Source organism: Octopus sinensis, linkage group LG4 (assembly GCF_006345805.1).
Source record: "Octopus sinensis linkage group LG4, ASM634580v1, whole genome shotgun sequence".
In the NCBI taxonomy this organism is placed as follows: Eukaryota; Metazoa; Mollusca; class Cephalopoda; order Octopoda; family Octopodidae; genus Octopus; species Octopus sinensis.
Window position 1 is genome coordinate 106,282,998 of NC_043000.1, and position 12,127 is coordinate 106,295,124.

The window sequence follows — 12,127 nt, forward strand, 5'->3', positions numbered from 1 at the left end:
TGTGTTTGAGAAGACCTATTGAGTCAAGTACATCAACATCAAAATAATAATCAAAGGGAAATTGTAGTTGTGATACCCGTGCCGGTGGCACGTAAAAAGAACCATCCGAACGTGGCCGATGTCAGCACCGCCTTGACTGGCTTCTGTGCCGGTGACACGTAAAAAGCACCCATTACACTCAAGGAGTGGTTGGCGTTAGGAAGGGTATTCAGCTGTAGAAACACTGCCACATCAGACTGGAGCCTGGTGCAGCCTCCCATTATATATATATATATATATATATATATATATATATATATATATATATATATACTAATGTAGGATAAAATTTTTTTCGAAAAAAAATTTTATCAATGGCCAGCATATCAAAAAATACCTTTAAAGGTTAAATTTATAAATAACTTATAAAATAAGGGCAAAAGAAAAATTCTAATGCCAAATATGCCGAAAAAAGACAAAATTGTCAATAACCATTATAATTTATGTGTCTCGAAACATGCCGATAGAAATTTCTAAAAATTCCGTTATTACCGTATTGGTCCCAATTTCGGGGTTAATTCATAAGAATTTTCCCCTCGTCAGCGATAAATACATAAGACATAAATGAAATACTTACTCATACCCATGGAAAAAACAAGCACTAAGTCCTGAGCAGATCCAAATATCCCAAATATATCCAAAATAGAAAATCTTCAGCACATCTCGAGACACGTGTGATTCGATCTAGAAACTTTCGCAGAGTAAGAGAACCCGGAAGTGAACACTATTACATTTATAACTAATGTAGGATGTCAATAACCATTATAATTTATACGTCTCGAAAAAAATTTTATCCTACATTAGTTGTAAATTTAAGTGTTCACTTCCGGATTCTCTTACTCTGTGAAAGTTTCTAGATCGAACCACACGTGTCCTGAGATGTGCTGAAGATTATCTATTTTGGATATATTTGGGATACTTAGGTCTGCTCAGGACTTAGTGCTTGCTTTTTCCATGGGTATGAGTAATGATTTCATTTATGTCTTACATATTTATCGCTGACGAGGGGAAAATTTTTATGAATTAATCCCGAAATTGGGACCAATACAGTAATAACAGCATGTTTCGAGACATATAAATTATAATGGTTACTGACAATTTTGTCTTTTTTTCGGCATATTTGGCATTAGAATTTTTCTTTTGCCCTTATTTTATAAGTTATATATATATATATATATATATATATATATATATATATATATATATATATATATATAACGGGAAGCTTTATGAAAATAAACAAAAGACGAAGGCAGGTGGAAGACAAACGAACAATTGTATTAGTATGGCGCTCAGGAAATATAAATAAAACAAGTCTTTAACGTTTCGAGCCTACGCTCTTCAACAGAAAGATACACAGAGAGAGAAAAACACAGAAAGAAGGAGAGAAAAAAATGCGTGCAGTAGCTAACGAATCAACATGGCGATCTGATTTCGGCCAGAGGTCAAAGATCAAACATGAGACGCGAGAGCGAAATAAGGGGAGATAATAGGGTTGATAAAAGGGTTGAGTGACCAGCTAAAAGTGCGTGGGAGGGGTCTGGATGTGTGTATGTATAGGGTTGGTGTATGTATTAGTATGTATACGGGTGTGTGTGTGTGTGTGTGTGTGTGTGTGTGTGTGTGTATGAGAGAGTATTAGTGCGTAAGATTGGTCTGGACGTGCGTATGTATGGGGTTGGTGTATGTATTAGTATGTATTAGTATGTATTAGTACGTATTGGTATGTATAGGTGTGTGTGTGTGTGTGTGAGAGAGTATAAGTGCGTATGCGGGGTCTGGACGTGTGTATGTATAGGGTTGGTGTAAGTATTAGTATGTACTAGTATGTATTAGTACGTATTAGTATGTATTAGTTGGTGTGTGTATTAGTATGGCACATCATATGTGATGTGATGTGTAAAGTCATGTGGTGTAGTGAGGAGAAGAGGGGGAGGGGGAGAAGGGGGGGAGAAGGGGAGGGGAAGAAGAGGGGGAGGAGAAGGGGGAAGAGGAGACGATGGGGGAGAAGGAAGGTGAGGAGGGGGATGAAGGAGGAAAGAGGGAGAGGGGGAGAGAGAGAAGGGGAGAGAGGGAGTGAGGGAGCAGAGGGAAGGGGAAGAGGGAGGGAGAAAGAGGGAAGAAGGGAAGGGGAGTAGGGGTGAAAGGATGAAGGACTGAAGAAGTAGGGGTCGGGGGGAGAAAGGATAGGTGAGGAGGGGGGAGAGGGGGGTTAGATGAGGAGGGGGGGAGAGTTGAGACCAAATGGCGTATAAGAGCGAAGAGAGAAGATTAATTCCTGTTCACGGCGCAAACGGGAATCCGGATGGCCTCTGTGTAAGGACAAACCGAACACAGATAGGTGTTGCAAGGAGTGACCGGTGGAGCGGAAATGGCGTGAGACCGGTGTGTCGTTCGCAAGGTGGATGTCACGAAGGTGGAGACGTAGGGTCGTGGGGTGGTAAGTGAGGGGAAAAGGGAGGCGGGAGACTACAGGGCGGGTTCGGGGAGAGAGAGCAGATACACGGTCCACGGACCGTGCTCTGGCAAGGGCGGTGTGGATAGTGGTGAGGGGGTATCCACGTAGGGTGAAGTGGTGAGCCATACGTTGAGACTGAGTCTCAAAGTCATGGTCGTCACTACAGAGCCTACGTAGACGGAGGAATTGGGAATAGGGGATGGAAAGCTTGGTGTGTTCTGGGTGGGAGGAAGAGAAGTTGAGGTATGAGTGTGAGTCTGTGTGTTTGTAGTGAATGGAGGTGGTAAGAGTGGAGTGAAGAATGCTAACCGAAATGTCATATATATATAATGTAACTAAAGCAAGTTTAGCTTTTTTATCGTAAGTGGAGAATAATTTTATTCTGTGTTTACATGTATGAAAAATGAAATTATAAAGATACTTTATCACAGAATGTTTTCATATCATAGTTCAACTGAAATTATATTGATATACATATTCTTGAGGTGAGTTTCACGTATATACTTTATATAAACATTATAACAAAAGTGAGAAGGGCGGACGGGAACAAGAAAAATAAGTCACATCTTGCTTCAAGTCTTTTGTATAGAAAAAGGTTTTAGTACAAATATTTTTGAGCTTTGCAGCTAAAAGGAGCTTATAGCAGTTAAGGAAAAAAGTCATATTTAACCCCAAGCAACTTGGTTGCACCAACAGTAACATCTCGGTTTGGTGTATCGCTTTAGTTAAGCTATACACAAAAAATTAACGGAAACCCAGAATGTGTTAGTGAAAGCTTTATTTAGTTGAACACATGAGAGAGACAGCCGCCAGTCAACTTCGCCGTAGACCAGTTCCCTAGCTAGCTCGCAGTGAAGTTCCTGTCTACAGTTCATCTGTCATAAATCCCTAGGCAGTGCCCTACATATAGCTCCCCCCCCCCCCGAACTGTTGACTGCCATTGGAACCGGGAAGGTGTTTTAGCTGCCCTTCCCGTGCATATGGTTACTCGGCACTTTGGTGACTGTTCCTTGCTAAGGATTGATGTGATTTGCCTGGGGCAGCCTCTGTTTGGTGGTTGAGCTACTTGAACGGGGCTGTCAACATCGAGATGGGCTGGTTTCAACCTATCGATGGAAACTGTGTCTTGTCGTTCGCCTATTAGGAGTTGGAATGATTTGTCTCCCAGACATATGATTCCATATAGGCCATTGTATGGTGATTGGAGGGGTTTTCGTTTTGTGTCATGTTGAATGAACACAAAGTTAGCCGTGCGGTTGGTCATTTGGTACAGATGATCTAGGCGTATCATGTGGTGATATGGGAATAGGGTGCAACTAGCCCACACTGTCTCAGTTGCGCGAGTTACCTTTTGACATCTGGGTTTGACTTCATGTTTGGAAGGAACTCTCTTGGCATTATAAGAGAGTTACCATACGGAAGAAGTGTTGAAAGTTTCCCTTGGAGCAGTGCAGATTCCCAGCATCACCCATGGAAGTTAGTCAATCCAACTGGGCCTGTTTAGTCCGGTTGTCAGGGATTCCCTCAGACTGTGGTTAAATCTCTCCTCTAACCCGTTGGCTTGTAGGCTCTTGTGCGCTTCATTGTGATTCCAAAAAGATCACACATGTCATTCCACAGCTTTGGGGTGAATTGTGGACCCCGGTCTGATGAGATGCTGTCTGGGACACCGAAACGGGTTACCCAGTTTGTGATGAAGGCTCGGTTGACTTCTTGTGTTTCTATGCTGCGGAGAGGAATAGTCTCAGGCCATAGGTACGAGTGACCCCGTGTAGGTGGTAGGGGGCTGACAAGGTCAATGTTGACATGGCAGAAATGGGCTTGTGGTGGTTCATAGTTGCCGAGGAGTGCTTTGGTGTGTTGATGAACTTTGGCTTGTTGACAGGGGATGCCGGTCTTAGTCTTCTCCTAAATTTGCTTGGCCATACTGTGCCAGATAAATTTGCTTGACAGCAGGCACCGTACGGCTCTAGTACCTGTGTGGGACAGTCTGTGAAGTCCTGTATGTGGGATTGCTGTCGGGTGTTGAGTCTACGTTGAGATGGTGGTAATCTCCGCAAGACCACCAACCTCAGTTGGGTTTTGGTGCCACAAGCAGGGGCGACAACCAAGGACTGCTTGATTGGCGAACTATGCCCAGCGCTTCCATATTGTCAAACTCGACCTTTGCGATAGCAAGTTTGTCTGGTGATAGAAGTGTGCGGTTTTGCACTGGGGGCCGGGGGTGAAGATGTGGTGTGTCTCTCAATGGCAGAGTAGTGAGATTGGAGCGACTCACGAGGAGATTCAAGAATTCGTTCTCGGTCAGAGAGACAGTTGCTAAGCGGGAGGCGACATTTACATTTGTTGCCAAAGACACGGAAGTGTGTGGTGCTGTTGATGAGTCGTCTCCCCTACAAACCAACCAGTAGCAAGCGTACTTGAAAAAGTCTGCCCGATAATACGCTGATGGACATCGGCGGTGGTGAATGCCCATGTGTATTTTTGAGAGCTGATGTTGAGAGAAAGGATGCGGCGATCATATGCCTTGATTGTGGAACCATTGACAGCCATTAAAGGTTGGCCCTGCTTTCCATAACGGAGGTCCCTTGCCAATGCTGGGATCACGCTGACTTCTGCTCCTGTGTCGATTAGAAAGCTACGTCTGGAGTGCCGATCACGGACATAGAGCAACAATTGATCGTGTTTGCCGGCCACCAGGGTATTCAATGGCGGCTAGCCCTGGAGTTTCCTGGATCCGATGGCCAAGGGGTCCTGAAGATATATGTATATATTTGGTTGTTTGCACTTCGTAGCCTTTTTTTCCAATCTTTGTGTGGAAGAAGCACAGGTCGTCTTACTTAAATCTACCATGTCTCAAGACCAACCTAATAGCATTGATAAAAAATGTTTGTCGGCTGCTTTCACTAACTACCGCAAGTACTTGATCTCATTCTGAGTTATGAGGGCCTGGGGTGGTAACTAGCGGAGGAATATTTCCCTAAACAAAAAGGAAGGCGACTCACCAGGATGAACTAATGCCTGCATCTTGTCTATCAACTCTGAAGGCTTGGAATCGCCTGATTCTTCCTCCAGTATCTTGGCTGCAGCTTCTCGGTCGCTCCACCGGAATGTATCCATCAGCCTGTCTTTTAACATGGTGTATTTATGGGTTGCTGGAGGTTGGGTTAAAGTGCCCAGCACCCTTGTTGCCGTGTCCTCATCTAGTGCTGCTACACTCCACGAATATTTCGTTAAATCTGAAGTTATCTTGTGTGTGTCAAATTGTGCTTCCGCCTGCGCGAACCATAGCTCAGCCCTCTTTGACCAGAATTGTGGTACCTTCAGCGTTGTTGTGTGATTGCTTGCTATGTTTCTTTGATTTTCTGTTTACTTCGATGAGTGAAGTGAAAGGTGTTGTTCTTTTATGGGGTCACCAGTTATAGCTTTATCTAAGCTATACACAAAAAATTTAACAGAGGACTTGAATGTATTAGTGAAAGATTTATTTCGTTGAACACATGAGGGCAACACCTACCAGTCAACTCCTGCTTCGTAGATGGCTGCTTAACCTGAAGTCAATTTCGCCGCAGACCAGCATCTCAGCTAGCCTGCAGTGAAGTTCTTGTGTACAGTTCATCTGACATAAATCCTTGGGGAGTGCCCTATAGGTATACATTTACATCAACCGCTTTAAAGCATGCACTGTTTATTTATATAAACTGTCATTGCTGGGCAGAACGCTCCTGCAGTATTAGCGCAGAAATAAAATCACTCGACAACATAGGTCAAACAAATAGTGTATATTGACTTAACAAAACAGCAAAAATTAACTTTGATAAGGTAAATCTAAAAATAGTGCAATACATAATGGGATATGACAGTCTGTGCATATATATCTTGTATCCTTGCGGCGCTTGTGCACTGCGCACAGCACATAATTTTGACACTTTCTTCTTTTTGTCAGTAGGCGGAATTGGAGTGATGAAATGTCCAAGTCCCTTGATGATTCAGCATGAGGAAGGAGCGGTGTGTAGATGCCTCCGTGATTGGTATGGTGGAAAATCCAAAACTTCTATCATTTCTTTCATAAGTAACTCACAGAAAGTTGGCACCCACAAGCACAAACACATCATCATCATCATCAAGCATCAACCATAACAAAAACGAATTTACTGGCGTCATGTCTACCACGAATAAGAAAAATTTCTGATACTATTTCACAAATTTGCGTGTTAACACCAGTTAATGAGAACGATTGACGTTGCCCAATGCATGATCGTACACCAACACCGCAGTTGGTTTCAATACTGGATTTCTAGTCCCAATCTTATTTGCCAGTGTCAGACATGCCAGCAAAGAAACATTTTTCTTGTCTCTCCATACCAATGTCATAATTCCACTATCAGTGGAGCAGGATACAGTTTCGCCTCTGCGAAGTCTCCCAGAGTGATGTTGCGGCAGCATGATTTATCTGAAGGTGCGCACAGTTCCTCAGGTATTTGTTTTCCTCGTCTACAGCTGAAGAAATAGATTGGGACTGGAAAACTAGTTGTCCATACAAATGTTTTATCCTTTGTCCAACAATGCATCTTTGAGTGACAAAATAACGTTCGTGGACACTGGAATGTCCGATTTTCTTCTCCAATGTGCATCTTATAATTTCAAGTATAGCTGTAGGCTGCACCAGACGACTGACACACCGTATATGAAATGGTGGCGTAACCGCTAAAACTACTGCTTTTATACTATTATGGTAATGAAGTCTCGAACTGAGTTGGAAATATTTACATGACGAGTCTAACAAACAGATTCCTTGAAATTTTCAATTCTATTATCAATTCCGTGAGTGATAGTGGATATTTATGCTAACTGGTACACAAACAGGCACAATAACGCAGCAAATATGGGCGCATATATTTACATCATCCAATTCAAAGAAAGTACACAGCACACATAAATTAATGGCAACTGATGTCATGGGGCCAACTAACCTAGATCTGGTTTCTCTGATTTCAGCTTTCATATACTTTTGTGTAATTTTTCCATATTTTTTCTTATAGTTAAACCATGTGCAGTTTAATTAAATAGGTATGTTACTTGTGACATTTCTAAAACATGTTTGTAAAACTGATGAGTGACTGTCAATACTCAATTTCTTACAGGTAGAAATGAGAAACTGAGTAGCTATTTAATGAAACATTAGAATTAAACAAATAAACTGTATTTTGTGTATGAGTACCTTTTCTTCCATTTAGAGTGAATTGGTGGCGTCATTTGAGCATCAGACAGTCTGCTTTGCAGTATTTATTCTGACTCTATACACTCAGAATTTGAATACCACAAGCATCTACTTTCATCCTTTTAGAGTTGATAAAAAAAATGCCTTTCTAGGGTGATGGATTGGCTGAACAGTAAGAGCACTGAATCCAATGCCTTGTGATATTTCTCCTAAATCTTTGCATTCTGAATTTAAATCCCAGCATGGCCTACTTGGATGATAGACTTAATTCCTTGCCTCATTTAACACCACTTGGTGCCTAGGGTGGCTTTCGCAGCATTCACTCTGTTGCAAGTATCCTACCTTCCTCCATTCTCCTCACAGGTTTTGGATGCCTTGTAAAAGGTTATGGGCACTGCTTTCCTTTTTGACTTAAAAATAAAACACACACACAAATGTATGTATCATCAAAACACACACAAATATATGCTTGCATGGGCCAGACGGATTTTGTTGATGTAGAGTTTCTATGGCTGGATGCCCTTCCTGTCACCAACCCTCACCTGTTACTTCCCATAGTTAGATGTTTTTCACAAAAGCCTGGAAATAAACAACCACAATTCTATGAAGACGATAGACATTTATAACCGTTACATGATGTCTATAGAAGGGTGCACACATATTCATGCATATATTGGGTCATCCTAGAAATAATGCAGATTTTTCAATTGCATGAACTTGATTTCAGAGGGTGACAGGATAAACTACCTGCTATAAAAGCAGGTAATAATTTTACCTTGTCCTTATTCTTAGTGCAAGTTTTGAAGAGTGCAGTCTGATTTTCAGTTATTTTTTCAAAGCTATAATGGAAGTAGCAAAGGAGAATATTCAGCATAGTTTGCTTTATGAGTTCAATAAAGGCAACAACACAATGGAAAGTGCAAGGAATATTAATGCAGCATATGGGGATCAGACAATAAGTGTAAGCCAATGTCAATGGTAGTTCCAGAAATTCCAAGCTGGAAACTAGAGCCTCGTCCTGGAAGATTTGTAGAGCTCAACAAGGACATCCTGCAAGCCCTGGAAGAACAAAATTCCATCATAGCTGTTGAAGAACTAGCAGAGAAGCTTGGATTTGGTCATTCAACCATTCATCAACACCTGCATACCATAAGAAACCAACCATCTTTGGTTTCAAGATGAAAAGTGTTCTTCCATCAGGATAATAATGCTCGGTCACATACAGCAAGGATGACATTCCAAAGGCTGGAGCAGTTAGAATGGGAAACAATGCCTCATCCATTATATTCACTGGACATTGCTCCATCTGATTATCATTTCTTCTGCAGTCTTCAAAATCATTCGAACAGAAAAAATAGGAATTCTGTAGACAACATCAGAGCAGTACTGGAGGAGTATTTTTCGTCATGGACAAATGAATTTTGGAAGAGAAGCCTTACAAGTCTACCAGATAGATTGCAGAGCAATGTAGGAAATGAAGGAGAGTATATTTTAGATTCTTAATTTTGAAAGATAAATGAAGTATAAAGAAAAATTGCATTATTTATGGGATGATCCAATATATATATGCATGAGTATGTGTGCATATATATATATATACACACACACACACACACACAATGGGCCTCTTTCAGTTTCCATCTACTAAATCCATTCACAAGGCTTTGGTCTATAGTAGAAGGTTCTTGACCAAACTACTGCACATTGACTGAACCTAAGACCACATGGTTGGAAAGCAATCTTAACCACATAACCATGTCATCTTTTTTACATCTACTTTCCCATATTTGCACAAGTTGGATGTATCATGTCTCAGCATTTGTTGCATTCTTTTGTCACCTTTATTATGAAGTTCAGCATCCTGAGTTCAGTTTTCACCACTTAAATACATGTCTACTTCTTCCACTGTCTCCTTCATTTGGGTCTCCTGGTACTTCTTTTATCCATCTGCTATCCATGCATGCTATATGTCTATACCAATGACCAATGCAGTCTTCATTCTAGCATACTTCAACTGATTCCTTTTATACCAAGTTTGCATCTCAGCTTGCCACTTTACTTTTCAGCTTTCAGACAATAAGTCTTTGGGCATTTTCCTCAGTCAGTCCCTTAATTTATAATGCCATTCAGTTTTCAATTACAAAACCGTAACATCTACAGTCACAGCTACTAAACTTCACTGAAGAGGTCTACAAAGATGAAAACATGTCCCGAGTTGATACTACACAGCTTCTATACACACCAATTTATATTATTATTTAGTACATTCCTGGTTATGGAATATAACTAGTTGCAAAGTTATCATTGGATCTGTATCTACTATTGCACTTGACAATACTGACAACTCATCAGACATGTTGGCCAGAAGCACATATCCTCTTTAATGTTGGAGTTAGTCTTGGTTAGCTCAGTGATAAAAAAAAAAAAATAATGGAACTAAAACCCCTTTTCTGAGAGGGAAGGGAGAGTTCCTCTTGTTTTACAATTCCAGTCATGGCTGAAGTGGGGTTAGACAAGCATGCATATTTTTTTCTTTTCCATATTTTCTAGTCTGCAAAAAGGGAAGACCTAGTTTCAAAATAAATTTTCTATCAGAAAAGTAGTGACTAAAATTTCACTGAGTTCAAGAAAGAACCCAGATTGTGAGAATTTTTTTTAGGATTACTCTCTTCTCAGCTAAACAAAGTTTGCATCATCTGCTTCCATTTAATTTTGAATGGTATCTTTTTCTTCTTTAATTGGTATATATAGCTGGTTAATGTAACATGGTGCAATTTTTTTTCTTAAATAGGACCTGCAGTTACTTATTATGGCCTTAGAGAAGCTTGCCATTGTTCTAATATATTTGTTGTGTATGTATTGCTCTGTTGTTGGACACCACCACATTTACCTCATAGAACAGTGTCACATTGACCATTCACTGGGCACTCCGTGCTAATCCTACAAATGCAACTTACCTCTGCACAGGGTTTTGGCATGTTCACTAATGTCTTTTTGACACAGCTGTGAGACACTTAAGGTATGTCTTGAATAGTCTTTTATGCTTATGATACTAAATAAATCTACTAATCTAAGGAAGACCTTTCCATGGAGGTGTGGTAAACCATAAAACTTTACAACATTGCTTTATTTTGTGGGCTTTAGATTTAGGCATATAACTGAAGCAGTCCTTAAAACTGTTGGTTTTTGGGCCTTGTAATGGGCAGGGAAGACTGCTGCTTAAAAAAAAAGTCTATTCAAGGATAGGTTCAACACTCTTACTGACATTGTTTACAAGATTTTTAAAGACTATCAGCAGGTAGCCACATTGATATATGCCAGCCTTTCATTAGGTTTGCAGTGTGACCTATTTGAACCAGTGCTAAAAATCAAATATTTCATCTAAAAAATTTACTAAGGTAAGGTTGGCCTCAATGATAACCTTAAGCCTAAGAGAGTTATGGGTGTGAATCAGGTCTTTCCTAAGTCTGTCCTGAGTGTGCCTCTTCATGCCACTAGAAATGGCTAAAGCATCAACCCTATATAGACCAAAGTTGACAGGAACTTAAGACATCAAGTAAAAAAAATCCTATGAGGTCACAGATATCATGAATAAAGACTTTGCTCATTGTAGTTGTATTGAAGTAAAGGGGTCCTTAGAGCACCAGTAAATTCCTTACAAAATCCAAAGTTCTAGTGAGGTAGTCAGTAGTGTCTGTTAGCTAGGTGGCCTAATTCATGGAGGCAGGAATTTATAACCCTCTTTTGCTGGACTAGTTATCTCCTTGTCCAGTCAGAGCTTTGAAGAATGAAAGTTCCACAAAATCCCAGCAGCCTACTCCAATTACCTGATATGCTTGCCAGCCCTGGTTTCTACAATGCTCTACCAGCACCTGGTGTCTAGCAACATCTTAATTCATCAGAATTAATAATGAAAGAAGTTTACAATCCTACTCCATCATGTTCACAAGTTATATTGTTCCACAAATGACAAGATTTGCAGTACTTTTACAAATAGATATACTATGAATGTCTAGTCACACTCAAACATGAAACAGTAACACTTCCTTTATAGCAGCCAAGGAATCAGTCAATTTTGCTTGGAATTGTGTCATACTCTCTGTACAACAGAATTCAATGTAGTAAACTTCAGCTCTTAACTACCAAGTCAGTTTATTAGAATCTATAGGTCTATGTATATAGAGTGGATAATGAAAAGCAAAAACATGTCCAGACTGCAACACTGCACACCATACAACCAACTACAGCATGTCAGTGCAGTATGATCCTCAGCCAGATGGAAGCTTGGATAACTGGAACAGTAGAACTTTAGGTTAAACCTAGTTATTTGATTGGCAATACATGTGTTATGGGTCTACTCAATCAGAAACTGACATGAGCCAACTCAAAAGTAACTTTAAGAAAAATAT